General features: G+C 42.3%; 1 protein-coding gene across 1 annotated transcript in view; it reads left to right on the top strand.

The window, feature by feature from the left end:
* The first annotated feature begins 15,519 nt into the window (after window positions 1–15,519).
* LOC311004357 (uncharacterized protein) overlaps window positions 15,520–15,844 on the top strand; it is an 84,252-nt gene continuing 83,927 nt past the window's right edge. The window contains exon 1 of the mRNA XM_083996381.1: window positions 15,520–15,544. The gene's annotated coding sequence lies outside the window, so the exon portion shown is untranslated. The remainder of the gene's footprint in view (window positions 15,545–15,844) is intronic.

Genomic DNA, 15,844 nt, shown 5'->3' with positions numbered 1-15,844 from the left:
GCCAGGTGAGACAGCTGTAGAGTGCAGTGTGAGAACGGGGAAGATGGGTCTCACTATTCCCGCAGGGCAGATTTGTGAGGTGAGATGCAGAGTCAGAGAATGGCCAGGGGGTGGGGTTACGCTCTTTCAACCCAACTTTGTGAGTAACTGTCCTGAGGGGTTGGATTTGTTTCAGGCCTTAGTTGACGTTCCAAGTGGGTCCTCAAAAATTGTTAAGATACCTGTTCAAAACCCCACTAAGCACGACATCTACCTCCCTAAGAGAACAGTTTTAGGAACATTAGAGGAGGCTACGGAAATTAAACCAGTTAACTGTTTTCCAGGTGGGTTAGAGCCCATGTCCCCTAGCACAGTTAATACATCCTCAGCTCAGGGTAGCACAGACAAACAAAGAGGAACAAGTGAGAAAAATGAGACAGAGGACACAACAAGACAGAGATGGCACCCACCTGTTGATGTGTCGCACCTGGAGAGACATGAACAAAACATTGTCAGAGACATGTTGTATGAGGAGTCAGATGTCTTCGCCAAAGATGATTGTGACATTGGGTGCATCCCAAACCTGCAACTGAAAATCCACCTGAAGGATGACACGCCAGTGCAAACGTCCTACAACTCTGTTCCTAAGCCCTTGTACAAAGAGGTAAAGGACTATGTCCAAAATCTGCTCGACCAGGGCTGGATCAGAAAGTCTGCTTCTTCCTACTCATCTCCAGTCGTCTGTGTTAGGAAGAAGGACAAGAGTTTACGTCTGTGTATTGATTTCAGAGGCTTGAATAGGAAAACCATCCCCGACCGCCACCCTCTCCCACGCATCCAAGACCTGCTAGACAGTCTGGGGGGGTACTCATGGTTCTCCATACTCGACCAGGGTAGTGCGTACCATCAAGGCTTCGTCGATGAGAGCTCCAGACACCTGACTGCCTTTAGCACACCCTGGGGGCTTTATGAGTGGACCCGCCTCCCATTTGGTCTAACCAACGCCCCCGCGGCTTTTCAAAGATGTATGGAGGGAGTTCTTGACGGGTTAAGGGACGAGTGCTGTTCTCCATATTTGGATGACGTTCTCTGTTTTTCCAAGACTTTTCATGACCATGTTGAAGATCTGAGACAGGTGCTCTGTCGCCTACGAGAGCATGGTATCAAACTACGTCCAAAAAAATGTGAACTGTTTAAAAGCCAGGTCAGGTATTTAGGACGCCTAGTGACTCGTGAAGGTGTACAGATTGACCCTAAAGACATTGAGGCAGTTCAGCATTTGAAAGAGAAAGAGCCAAAGAATGTGGGAGAGGTCAGAGCCCTCTTAGGTTTTTTAGGCTATTACAGAACATTCATACAGGACTTTTCTAGGATAGCAAGACCCCTGTTTCAGCTAATAGAGAGTCCTAGTGAGCCTAGTCAGAGAGCCACCAAAGTTAAGTCAAAAAATACTAAGAGTGGTCAGCTCTCATCCAAAACACCTGTGTATTGGACACCAGATCACAGTGCTGTAGTGTCACGCCTGGTGGATATGTTAACCAGTCCACCCATTTTGGCTTATCCAGACTATGACTTACCTTTTGTACTCCACACAGATGCCTCGAACGAAGGTCTGGGTGCTGTGCTCTATCAACAGCAGGGAAACAAGCTCCGGGTTATTGCTTATGGCTCCAGGACACTCACGCCTGCAGAGAAAAACTACCATCTCCATTCTAGCAAGCTTGAGTTCCTGGCGTTAAAGTGGGCAATCTGTGATAAATTTAGAGATTACCTCTATTACGCCCCCACTTTCACGGTATACACAGACAATAACCCCCTTACATATGTTTTGAGCTCAGCCAGGTTGAACGCAGTTGGGCATCGGTGGGTGGGTGACTTAGCCGACTTTCATTTCACCATCAAATATCGGCCAGGAAAGTCAAACGCTGATGCTGACACCCTGTCACGACACCCAGTGCATTTTGTTGATCACCTAAAAGAGTACACAGAGACAATGTCCCCTGATGTAGTCTCTGCCATCTGGCAGGGGGACAAAGCGGAAAAAGACAGTGATGTGCCATGGGTGGCTGCATTACAGCTACAGTCTGATGTAGGTGACACACAAACTGGAGGCACCCCGGTTATCACCCCAGAAAGTGTCAGAGCTGCACAGAAAGAAGATGCTCCTATCTGTGAGGTGATAAACTTAAAGAAAACTGGATGGAGTCCTCAGGACAAAGAAAAGAGACAAATGGGACGAGAAACACGCAGACTGGTACACGAATGGAACAGACTCAGACTTGACAAAGGGATTTTGTACAGACAGACAGGACAGAGGAAACAGTTGGTTCTTCCCAGGAAACTGAAGGCAACCGTGTTAAAACACCTGCATGATGACATGGGCCATGTGGGCGCTGACAAAGTCATACATTTAGCACGAGAAAGGTTTTATTGGCCTTTTATGCAACGGGACATAGAAGATTATGTTATTCGCCAGTGTCAGTGTATTAAACAAAAAAAGCCAAACATCCCAGAGAGAGCACCTATGGGTTCTATAACAACCAGTGCCCCATTTGAGCTCATCTCAATTGATTATCTACATCTTGAACAGAGTAAAGGCGGTTATGAGTACATTTTAGTCCTGGTAGATCACTTTACTCGGTTTGGTCAAGCTTATGCCACAAAAAACAAATCTGGCAGAACAGCAGCTGAGAAAATCTTCTATGACTTTATCCCTCGCTTCGGGTATCCTGAAAAGCTACATCATGATCAGGGCCGGGAGTTTGAAAACAGTCTCTTTCAGAGACTCCAGCAGCTCGCAGGCATAGCACACTCCCGAACGACTCCCTACCATCCGCAGGGGAATCCTGTCGAGCGCCTGAACAGGACACTTCTACAGATGCTCCGCACTCTGCAGGAGGAGAAAAAAACAGAGTGGAAGGATCACCTACCTCACATTGTCCACGCATACAACTGTACAAGACATGAGGGAACGGGTTATTCACCATTTTTTCTTCTTTATGGTAGAGCTCCACGTTTACCTGTAGATCTGCTCTTTGACTTGAAACCTGACGAGGAGCCACGGTCCAGGCAAGAGTATGCACAGAAATGGGCTTCACGCATGCAGGAAGCATACAAAATTGCTTCAGAAAACAGTGGAAAGCGTTCAGCTAAAGGAAAGAAGTATTATGATCAGCATGTTAAAGGTATTACACTGCAGCCCGGTGATCGTGTGCTTATCAGGAATCTGTCAGAGAGGGGCGGTCCGGGCAAACTCAGAGCTTATTGGGAGAAAAAGGTTCATCGAGTGGTTGAAAAGATGGGAGACGGACCTGTTTACAGAGTTCAACCAGAAACAGGAGAACGCACTCTCCGCGTGCTGCATCGCAACCTTCTGCTACCTGTAAATGATTTGCCCTTAGAAGTCCCACCGAGTCAGTCCGCACCTAAAAAGAGACAAAGACAGACAGACTGTTACAGAAACAACAGAGAGACAGTGGAGCAGGAGTCTGAACACTCTGAGGAAGAAGAGGAATACACATATTGCCTCCGAACAATCCCAGTGTATAGCAGGAGGAGAGTTAGACCTGCAAGTCCTCAGTCTAACCCACCAGATGAACTCCGACCTGTAGCTCCAGAGTTTCAGCCACTGAGACAGGTAACAGATATGGCTCAAAAACAACAACAACATGATCCTGTAACCCTCCCAGATCCAGTGCAGACACCAGACCAGCTGGCAGCTGCTCCACCACCAGCTCAGGAAGTGCAAGGAGAACTCATAACTGATGACACTGCAGAGGAGGCTGATTCAACAGAGCAGGAGGACAATGAGGAGCCTGCAGTGGAACTGTCCGAGGAGGAAGTACAACCTGTGAGGAGGTCAGCTCGAGCACAGAGACCTCGTGAAATGCTCACATACGACCATCTTGGACAACCATCATACCAGTCTTGGAGACCAGGTGCAAACCTGATGTTTGCTTATGCCCCTTATCCCATGTCTCATCTCCCAATACCCCTCAATCCATGTCCCATACCCTCCTTTTACCCAGCTGTCCCCGAACATTGTTTCTACCCCCCACAAGCAGCGTGGACATGCTAGAGAGACATAAAGACTTGAAGAACAGACTAGACCAGACTTTACTGTACACATACACACCTACACCGACACACACTTATACATGTGGACATATGACTGTACGTTGACAATTTGACTGTTTTGAGACATTTTTCTTTTAATATTTTTGTTGGTTCTAGATGTCTGGAGACATCTCTTGAAGCAGGGGAGAGTGTAGTGGGTCTGAATAGCCACATATAGTTTATTACTTTAACAGACACCCCCTCTTTTTCATTTGAATATTTGAACCTTTATTTGAAACTTTATAAACTCAGTTTTGCAGAAAGCATTACCACTTTGCGCCAATAGATGGTGCTCTAACACCAGTGGGTCCAGCAAATAGTTTCTGCTCTGCTTTGCTCTGCGCATGTGCAGAGAATAAACCTGCTGAGCAGTAGTAGCATGAGCTAACAGCTCTCGTGTCCTGTGTTTGGATCCACAGATAAACTGTTAGCACCGTAACTCAGCCGCTCAGTGCCCGCCGCCTGAGTGGCTCATGCTGCCGGTCCAGAGACCCCTAGCTCTGGCGCCGGTAACATTAAGATACCAGAAGGAACAGCATCCATTACAATTGCAAAGTCCCTTGGGGTCACAGGAATACCATATGTTGAAAGGAATTCAGTGTAATTTAGTAAATGTCCATTATCATTGAGTAGTTGGGTAACTAAAATAATGTTATTATCAAACCATGAATTAAGAAATAGAGATTTATTTTTATATTTGATGTGTTGATTGTTCCAAATAAAGCATCTATGTGGAGAGAAGTTGTGCTTATAGATTAAAGACCATGCCAACAGCATTTGTTTATGAAAGTTGGATAGAATTTGGGGAAGTTTTTCTATTTTATAATCACATAATAACACATATTTAAGGCCTCCAATGGTAGAAAAAATAAATTTGGGTATAAAATTCCAGATAGATGTAGGATTATGTAAGAACTGCTTTATCCAGTTAATTTTAAAGGTATTGTTGAGGGTAGTAAAGTCAAGAAAATTTAGACCACCAGACTCATAAGTGTTCATAATAACAGATTTTTTCACATAATGCGTCTTGTTTTTCCAAATAAAATTAAATAATAATTTATCAATGGTACTACATATTTGCTTTTCGACAGACAAGGGAATAGCTGCATAAGTAAGACGAGACAATCCTTCTGCCTTTGTTAGCAGTATTCGACCTTTTAGAGATAAATCCCTTTGAAGCCATTGGTTTAGCTTTTTCCTTGTCTTATCAATAATCATATTAAAATTTTCAGAGCACCTATCTGTCTGATTTTTTACAATGGTTATCCCAAGGTAGGTGATTTTGTTTTTAACAGGTATATTGTAAATCATTGAATCATCGCAGTTTTTAAGAGGAAAAAGCTCACATTTCTTCAGATTTAAGGCAAGTCCAGAAGCTGCAGAGAAAACATCTATTGTATGGATAGCAATGGGAACTTGTGAAGCATTTTTTAAGAATAATGTGGTATCGTCTGCCAGTTGACTGATTATAATTTCTCTATCTGCAATAAAGATACCTTTTAACGAGCTATTTTTAATATGAATAGAAAGTAGTTGAGTGCATAGGATAAATAGATAAGGGGAGGCGGGACATCCCTGTCGAATGCCCCGCTGTAAATCAAATCTCGGGGAAGTCCCACTTTTTAGTCTGATGGAGCTGTTACCTTTGAAGTACAAAGTTTTAACAGCTTTATTAAAAAAATTACCAAATCCAAATTGTTCAATTGTCTGAAATATAAAATTATGTTCTACGGTATCAAATGCCTTATAAAAATCAAGGAAGAAGATAAGATTGTCATCAGAACACAGAGAAGAGTAATCAATTAAATCTAAAACAAGTCGAATATTATTGGAGATATGTCTTTTTCTCATAAATCCCGATTGGGTCTCATCAATAATTGGGTCTAAAACATTTTTAAGTCGTTTGGCAAGTACTGAAGCAAATACCTTGTAATCAGTGTTGAGTAATGAGATAGGTCGCCAATTATCAATAAGTAGATGGTCTTTTTTAGGTTTTGGAATCAAAGTAATCAGGCCTTGTGTTAGTGTAGGAGGTAAAGCCTCTTGTTCCACACTTTCTAAAATTACCTTAAGTAGAAAAGGTGCTAAATCTTCAATAAATGTTTGATAAAACTCTGCGGAGAGACCATCAACTCCAGGAGATTTGTTAGTATTGAGGTGTTCGATCACATAATTGACTTCCTGTAAAGTTATAGTTCCGTCACACATCTCTTTGTCATCTTCAGAAATTTTAGTGATGTTACTCAGAGAATTGAAAAATGAAGATGCTGACTGCTGACAGTATTTTGTTTTATATAGCTCGCTGTAAAAACTGGAGCAAAAGTCTGCTATTCTATTAGAGTCATCAGTTATATCACCATTAATATTGAGTTGTTGGATTAAATTGAGCTTCCCATGGTATCTTTCTAGGTTAAAAAAATAGGCCGAATTCTGTTCTCCTTCTTCGATCCATCTCTTTCTTGATCTTACGAAGGCACCTTTAGCCTTAATTAAATAGATTTCATTTAGTTTAATTTGTTCTGAGATCAAGTCTGACCGATCCCTTTCTGACATATCAGCAGGGCTCTTCTGTGATAATAAAATTATTTTAGAGACTACTTTCTCTTCCTCTAGTCTTTGATTTTTGGAGAAAGTACTACCATAGTTTCTTAAATATTGAGCTGCTTTAAATTTCAAAAGTTCCCAGTTGCTACCATAAACATCTTCAGCACTTGCCTTATTCCAAAACTCTGCTATTATTCTCTTTATGTCTAATTTAACAGTCTCGTGTTTTAAAAGAGAACTGTTTAGCTTCCAGTAAGCATTTCTATATATCTTTGTGGAGGCAGAGTGCAATGGTATAAAAATGGAGACTGCATTATGATCAGTAAGTGGTGTTGTAATAATGTTAGCTGATATTTTATCAATGTTCAGATTATTAGAAACTAACCAAAAATCTAGACGCGATTTCCTAGTGGCACTTCTGTTACTCCATGTAAAGGTACTGGTGTTATGATGATGATATCTCCACACATCGATTAAGTTAAATTTTTGCATGAAGACTTTCAGGTTTTCATTGACTGCAGTAGAGTTACGTTGAGGCCAGCAGTCCAGGTTGTGATCAAGTATCATGTTAAAGTCTCCCCCTACTACAATACCTGAGATAGGAAAGTTATTAGAAGCATTTTGAATATGGTTTTCTAATGTATCCAACAGTATGTCATTATCATTGTGTGAATTATAGCCATATATGTTAACAGTTAACAATAAGAATTTTTCAATGTCTACCACTTGGAGAATAAAATGACCTGAGGGATCACAAGTAGTTAATAACACGGATCCTGAAAAGTTGTGTTTTAAATTGGTAACACCGGCAGAATGTACAGATCCATGAGCCTGCCACAACTCATTACCCCATTGGGATCTCCAAAACTTTCGGTCATCAGGGACTGAATGTGACTCTTGGATAAAACAAAAATCAGTTTTGTGCTTCTTGGCAAACAGAAAAAGTGCCTTGCGCTTAATATTATTTCTTAACCCCCTGGCATTGAAAGTAACAATAGATAAAGACATATTAATAACAATGAATAGAACAATATACGTGAAAAAGATAGAATAAACTTTAAGAGTATTATCCTCCTTATCAGGAGCTGACCCATCTTAGGTTCTATGTGCAGTGAAACATATTAAATGTAAACATAGAGAAGCACCTATGTTTTTTTGTTGTTGTTGTTTTTTTTTTTATGGCAATTGAACTCAACAAGCCATATAAAGTGTAAATCAGCAGGGCAACATGTAAAGAGTGGCCTGGTGTTATCAAAAAATGAGGTAAAAAAGATTCCTGAGTGAAATTGTCTTTGCTTATCAAACCTTCAGCAAAACAGGGTGCATACTTGAGTTGCATAAAAATCCACAAAAATGAACAGTGAGCACCAGGTTTCAGTCTTTCTCAGTTACCAGTATAAACCTTAATAACATGTGATGTGATTATCACCTTCAGGTAGTGGGAATCAGTTCAGTTCCTTCAGCGAAAGCTCTCCCTCCGATGTAGTACGCCGTTTTTCCTTGTTCACGTGCTTTGGCCACCAGAGGCCACAGCTGCCTCCGTCTCTCTCTGGTGGCAGGTGACAGATCCTCAGCGAAGCGCAGGTTCTTGTTCTGCAGATGTGTAGACTTTTTTGCAGCTTTCCAGATTCTGTCGCGGTAGAAGCGAGTGGCAAACTGCATGATGATTCCTCGAGGCTTAGAGACATCTTTCCTTGTTTGACCGAGACGATGCACTGTATCAATTACTTCTGGGAGTTTTGTTTTGAACTCCGGCAGGATCGCTTGGCAGATGTGTATCACCTCAGTGCGGACGTCTTGCTCCTTATTTTCGGGCACTCCATACAAGCGCAGGTTCCAGCGTCGCGAGTAGTTCTCCAGATCGGTGACTCGTTGGTCCACAAGTGACACTTTTTTCTCCGTCTCTTTGGCTCGAGCGTCGACCTGTGTCACCTTTCCTTTTACCTCCCGAATCTCAGCGCAGGCAAAGTCAACTGTTTTTTTCAGACCCTCAATCTTCAGTGTATTGTCAGAAATCAGTCTCTCCATGTTTTTTTCCAGACTATCCAGCCTGGTGTTTAAGACGTCGGATATTTTTTGCACTAGACCCCCGTCATCCATATCCAGGGAACGGTGTGTCTTCTGTTTCTTTGGTGCGGGGGGTTTGGAAGGCGTAGAAGCTGGTGTCGTGGGAAGAGGAGGGAATTCGGAATCCACAAGGGAAATCACAGGTTTATCTGCCATACAGTAGGCATGCAGGTTGTGCATAAGCTGGTTCTCTTTTGTTGACAGCGCCTCCATGCGGTGTCGTTGTGGTGCGCTAGCTTACTGATGCACTTAGCTTAGCAGCTTTCTTTCATCGACGTATGTCGTTGTACGGTAACAGTTCTTCATAAATAAAGGTTGTTGCCAGTTCAACACGGTGTACTCACCACAGTTCTAAAGTTGCCACGAGTGGCGTTCAGTTTAAGATATGTTTCACGATTTTTTTCCCATTTGTTGGTGTTCAGCTCCCGAACGCGCATGTGCTCAGGCCGCCATCTTGGAAGCGATTTTTGGTCACGTCACCAACTGACACGGGAAAGGAAGGACGCCATGTGGTGACGTCACTACGCCACCTGGAGTCTCTATGGTTATGGATTCTAAGGAGTTTTATTCTACAATAGTGTTACAACAAACTGCTGATTTCTCTTCATGAAACGTGATGTTTTAAACAGGTAGAGGTCGTATTTTTTTCTCATGACACAATTCAATCGGATCACGAAATAAAACTTTGATTCCCGTTCACTTACATGGAGGTTTTTTACGAATTGAGTTCCCTTGGCAACGTTACTTTCTGCTTCCGCTGAGGCTCTCTATTTCACTCCAGTGGTTTCCTCCTGATGGATCTACTTGTATTAAACCCCCTGCTGGACCATAAGTGACATCACAGCACTATTATAGCTGTTAGACTACCAATAACTGTTTATAATAATAATTATCACCTGATTCATTCAAAGTTCTCCACTGAGTGTTTCATGTCAGTGACAGATAATTGTCATAGTGTCTGGTTCAGTTCACCTTCATGTTAATGTTGTGTGTGTGATAAATGTTCTTTGTTCACTTTGGATTTTATTTCCTGGAGCAAAGTGCAAAGAAGCAGCAGGTAATTAATCCAGATAAGATAACATCATGATGAACAGGTGAGTCACAGTTCAAAGTGTTAAAGTTGACCTTTGACCCAGCGGTTGTGTCGCAGTTTATTTCCCCGTGTGAAGGTAAGGTGAACAGTCTGAATGTTTTCCTCGTTAACACCTGTCGTTACCTGAGTTCTCTGCCCTTCAACGTGTCGTTGTGTTGTTGTTGTGTTGTTGTTGTGTTATTATAATGTGACTGTAGCTGAGTCAGAGCTGTAACTGTAAAGTCTGGACCGACAGAACCGTGTCCGCCATGTTGTGTGGATGTTGTCGGTAGAAGCACTGGACTAATTCTTCCGTACCTCTCTGAGGTTCTTCTATGAGAGCTCAGATCTGACTCTGTGCTTTATGTCTTCACTTCATCTCTTGCTGTGTGTATGTGGAGTTTCCATCGCTCACACATTCTCCATCTCTCTGAAACCTTGGAGATCAGTCAGACTTGGTTATAGAGAGCCTAAGCGGACGTGAAGTGAAGCTCGCCATGGGACCTCAATTCGGGAAAAAATCTCCATGTAGGTGAACTGGAGTCAAAATTTTATTTCGTGATTGTGTCATGAGAAAAGCATATGACCTTAACCTACTTAAAACATCACGTTTCATTTAGAGAAATCAGCAGTTTGTTGTAAAATGGCAACAGAAGAATGTGATCAGTGATTTTTAATGTGGGGGTGTTCCAAAGAACGGAAATTGAATTTCAAAAAAATTATTTAAAAAAACACACAGATCAACAAGAAGAGGCTTTTCCAACTTTAAACAGGTATATGGTTGTCCCAGGCCTTGGCTATCAGGAGAAAAAAATTCCAACAGACATCAAAATATGAATTCATTTTATTTTCTCAGCTCGCTTTCCTCAATCCAGCCACTTTTGCCTTGAAGCAGTTCCTGTCTGAAACAAGACAGAGGGCCTTTCAAGGTGTGTAATATTTATTTTTTCTTTATTTTGGCCATGGATGATTATTTGGCTATTCCTTTCCTTTAAATTCTGGCAGAAAGGGGGGGGGGGGGGGGACAAGTCAAGTTGACTTTTTTCAAGTCAACTTGACTTGAAAAAATGTAAATTTTCTGCTGCCTCTTCTTTTTGGCATCTCTGCCTCCTTCTTCTTTCTTGTCATTTCTCAATATTGTTCACTTTCAGTCACCGGTGAGTGACAGAAGCTCTGACTGGCACTTAACCAAAGTCCGTCTATGACGCTTTTCCACTACACTTCCGCGGCACGGTTCGGTTCGGCTCGGCTCGGCTCGGTAAAGGAGCTTTTCCACTACAGCTGAGTTCTTCTAGTTCCTCCACAGCGGGGGCGAGGTCGGCACGGGGGTGAGCGCGCGGGGCGCATTGTCCGTCTCTCTTTTTCGATCCGCTCGTCAGCTCCAAACCAAGGGGGCAGTTGTCAGTCTGAGAAGTGAAGTCACTTCCGCGTTCAACAAACTGCAATCCCCTCTTCTTCCTCTGGGGGCTGGTGTCAGAAAGCAGCATTCCCCATAGACCCCCATGTTAAAATCACCCACTTTACATCCTCAATAAACATGTTAAAAGCCTGGTGTCAGAACGTTTTCTGGTCTCAATCGATAGTTTCTACCCCCGCACACACTCTGAGGGGGGGGAATGTTTTTTTTAACTCTACTGTTTTACTGTTATTAGGTTAAGATTCTGGCCAATTAGGGCGCGGAAACGTTGAGTGACAGGTCCGAGCAGCTCCGTGGACAGCTGCTTCGAGGCCAGTGGGCGGGTTCTCGGCCGGCCAATCCAACATGGTGCTGTTCAGGCCGCCATATTGGAGTCACAAAAACGACTCGCCAAAACCAATTGGTGACGTCACGGACGCTACGTCCATTCTTTTTACAGTCTATGGTCCAAACTCACTGTGACTTCAGATTTCCCGGGCCGGCGGCCGGGTCGTGGACAACGGTCTGTGATTGGGTGAATGCCCGTTCAATTCGACCGCTGCCTTTTCATGCAGCGCAGGGGGCTGAGGCTGAGGTGCGCTCCATTTTTGTATGCTGGTGCACAGCGAGGGGTGGGCACACGGGTTTACCTTTGGAAAATGTGGGGTGGGTGAAATTATTTTGCTATAAAAGTGGGGGTGTCGAAACACCCCCATCCCCCACGGGTGCGACACCCATGCGCTCCACGGACTACAGATCTGTGTCCCACAAAAAATATGTCACCAACTGACACGGGAAAGGAAGGACGCCATGTGGTGACGTCACTACGCCACCTGGAGTCTCTATGGTTACGGATTCTAAGGAGTTTTATTTTACAATAGTTTTACAACAAACTGCTGATTTCTCTTCATGAAACCTGATGTTTTAAACAGGTAGAGGTCATATTTTTTTCTCATGACACAATTCAATCGGATCATGAAATAAAACTTTGACTGCCGTTCACTTACATGGAGGTTTTTTACGAATTGAGTTCCCATGGCAACGTCACTTTCTGCTTCCGCTGAGGCTCTCTATTTCACTCCAGTGGTTTCCTCCTGATGGATCTACTTGTATTAAACCCCCTGCTGGACAATAAGTGACATCACAGCACTATTCTAGCTGTTAGACTACCAATAACTGTTTATAATGATAATTATCACCTGATTCATTCAAAGTTCTCCACTGAGTGTTTCATGTCAGTGACAGATAATTGTCATAGTGTCTGGTTCAGTTCACCTTCATGTTTATGTTGTGTGTGTGATAAATGTTCTTTGTTCACTTTGGATTTTATTTCCTGGAGCAAAGTGCAAAGAAGCAGAAGGTAATTAATCCAGATAAGATAACATCATGATGAACAGGTGAGTCAAAGTTCAAAGTGTTAAAGTTGACCTTTGTCCCAGCGGTTGTGTCGCAGTTTATTTCCCCGTGTGAAGGTAAGGTGAACAGTCTGAATGTTTTCCTCGTTAACACCTGTCGTTACCTGAGTTCTCTGTCCGTCAACTTGTCGTTGTGTTGTTGTTGTTGTTGTGTTATTATGATGTGACTGTAGCTGAGTCAGAGCTGTAACTGTAAAGTCTGGACCGACAGAACCGTGTCCTCCATGTTGTGTGGATGTTGTCGGTAGAACCGTGTCCTCCATGTTGTGTGGATGTTGTCGGTAGAACCGTGTCCTCCATGTTGTGTGGATGTTGTCGGTAGAACCGTGTCCTCCATGTTGTGTGGATGTTGTCGGTAGAAGCGCTGGAATAAGAGCAGAAGCTGTTACTGCCTATCACTGATCAATACTGGAGTCATTCCATGAAAACTGTTAAGTTTGGGTCCCCAACATTCAAAGAGGTATAGGAGGCATAATAAAACTGTCAGTAATACTTTCAGTGTCTGAAGCCATTAATTAAAGTTTACTTTCTAGCATGAGGTAAAATAAAAGTAAATAATAAATATACAATTTGCACATATATAACTTGTTGTGTTAAACTACAGTCATTTTCTCATGTCCGCTCTGACCATTTTTCTCATTCATGTAATGTAAAACTTAAAAAATATCAAATAAATCTCAAACATTTATTGTTCTTATAGTTAGAAATACTTTCTTCTTAATAGGAAATATGTTAATTATATTAAAATGTCATATTTTTTTATTAAAATAGCATAATTTCTCCATGTCCATCAATTTCATATTCCACCCCGTCACACCAATGTTTTGCGCCAAAATGCAATACACTTCCTGTAAGGAAACAGGAAACAGGAAATGACATCATTCAAGAGTTTGAAGGAGGGAAGTGCAAACAATGGTGAGTTCTGATTTTTCTTTTAGAACATTTTTGGTAGGTTTTTTCTTTCAAAACCTTCTCTGTTAAGCATAGCATATCCACCCCGTCACACACAAAAAGTGGAGAAAACAATTTTTAAATCAAAATTTCAAATTACATTTGTATAAATCCTTAATTTTACGATGTAATTTCATGCTAACTGCAGTGTTAGCTTTTAGCACATCCAGGAATTCGGCCATATTGCTTTAGATTTTCCACCCCGTCACATTCCACCCCGTCACACAAAAGCCTGTGACGGGGTGGAATCATTGTGATGGGTGGCACTGTTCCTCATATTGAATTAGTATAAAATATTTAAATCTCTATCACTTTCACATTTCCCTCCCCCAGCATCAAATTAAACACTTTGTTCTGTGTTATCAGTATGTTCTTAAATTTTGTCCATTCCACCCCGTCACAATATTCCACTCCGTCACAGTGTGATTTAACAAAAAAAAAAAATATTAAAAAATAATAACAAACTATTGCTGTTTTTGAACAAAAAGACAACTTCTGAAGTGAATAACTTTTTGTTAGTCTTATTTTAATCTAAAATTATCGTTCAATTTGTTAACCTTTGTCCTGTGACGGGGTGGAAAAAGAAACTCTGATTTTGGGGTTTTAATGTGCTAAAAGACCGTCAGAAAAGGGTGTCTGAGCTTGAAAAATATGTTTTTTTGCAAGTGTTACATGTTCTGCATGCAATGAAACTAAAAAAAAAAAAAAACCCGTTAAGATCAAAAAACTCAAATTTCCAAAGCAGTTTTCATTTCCAGTGTTGATCAATGTTCAGCATCAGGTTCTTCACAGTAACTGAGTACATTTAGTGCAGTACAGTTGTGAGGTACTTGTACTCTCCTTGAGTATTTCCTTGTTGTGCTACTTCCTGCTTGTACTGCAGCTCATGTACCTGACAGGTGAAGCTACTGGTCACTTTGCAGCTGCAGGTTGTAGATTAAAAACACCTGATGAGCTCAGAAACACAGGATTAAAGATGAAACCACAGCATGTTTGTCCTGTGACTCTGTAGGTTCCATCAGCTCACTGACTCATTTAAATCTATGAGAAGAGGAGCAGCTGGACACTGTCTCTGTGTCCTCACCATTCATGTCTGTGGTTACACACAGCAAACACTCTGAGTTATGGATTATTGGACACAAATCATTAATATTGTTGTGGAGAATGTTTTAGAGCTGCAACAGTTGTTCAATCAACATTTTTCAAGCAGAAATTTTCAATTTTCAGCCTCAAAAACTGAAGATTTCCTTGTTTTCTCTGTTTGATTTGACTGTAAACTGAATATTTTTGTCTCTTTGATTGTTGCTGTGACAAAATGAGACATTTGAAGACGTGGCCTCAGACTGAGAGGAACTTGAACGCGTCATTTGTCTGTATTTTGTGACATTTGATGGAGCAGACGATGAATGGATGGACAGAGACAATACGTGTCAGTGGCAGCTGGAGAGTGTTTTTATCTCTTTGAATTTCCAGTGTGAGTGAAATGAGTGAATGTTGTGATAGTGGAGCTGTGAGGTGAAATAAGTGGAGGCCCAGTTGTTGTTGTGTGTAGCTTGTTTGGTCCAGTGGTTTTCTACAGGGACGCTGTCCACACAGAGACTGTGTCACATCAACTCAGTGGATCTCAGTCCTTGTGTGTGTCAGTGGATGGAAACAGTGGTCCATGGATCATGTTGCTGGGCTGCAGCTTCATGACGCCATCTAGTGGACTGATAGTAGAAGTAGAGCAGCTGATGGCAGCTTCCTCTTCCTCACTGCTGTGTGACTGCATTCAGCTGACACTGATATGAAGCAGAGGAGAAGAGCCAATCAGTGGAGGAGCAGCTGGAGACATGATGGACATGTGAGCTGCTGTGCAGATGAATGATGTGTGTTTCCTCTGCAGGTGAAGCTACAAAGTGTGTGTGAGCTGATGTGGAGTGAGCTCAGCAGCATGGATCAGTGTGAGGACAGAGAGGAGGGAGCCCCTCCCTCTAAAACCAAGAGCCAGACCACAGGTCAAAGGTCAGATGAGCATCTCTAACTGTCCATGACTCAGATCACTGCTCCATCATTATTCACACTCAAAGCTCTGTGTGTGTTGTGTTCAAGGCCGAAGCAGCAGCACAAGCCACAGTCTGGACCTGGACCTGGACCTGGACCTGGACCTGGACCTGGACCTGGACCTGGACCTGGACCTGGACCTGGACCTGAATCCAGCGATGAGTCCATTGGTCGTCATCAGTTTAACAAGATACGATCTTTATTTGAAGGGTCAGAGTTTAAAACAGTCAGAAAGACTTTTCTCTCTAAAAGTCAGTTGTT

The sequence above is a fragment of the Trachurus trachurus genome (assembly GCF_905171665.1).
Source record: "Trachurus trachurus genome assembly, chromosome: 21".
Taxonomy (NCBI): domain Eukaryota; kingdom Metazoa; phylum Chordata; class Actinopteri; order Carangiformes; family Carangidae; genus Trachurus; species Trachurus trachurus.
The sequence above is the reverse complement of the archived record's forward strand: the minus strand, read 5'-3'. Positions and strand labels throughout refer to the sequence as shown.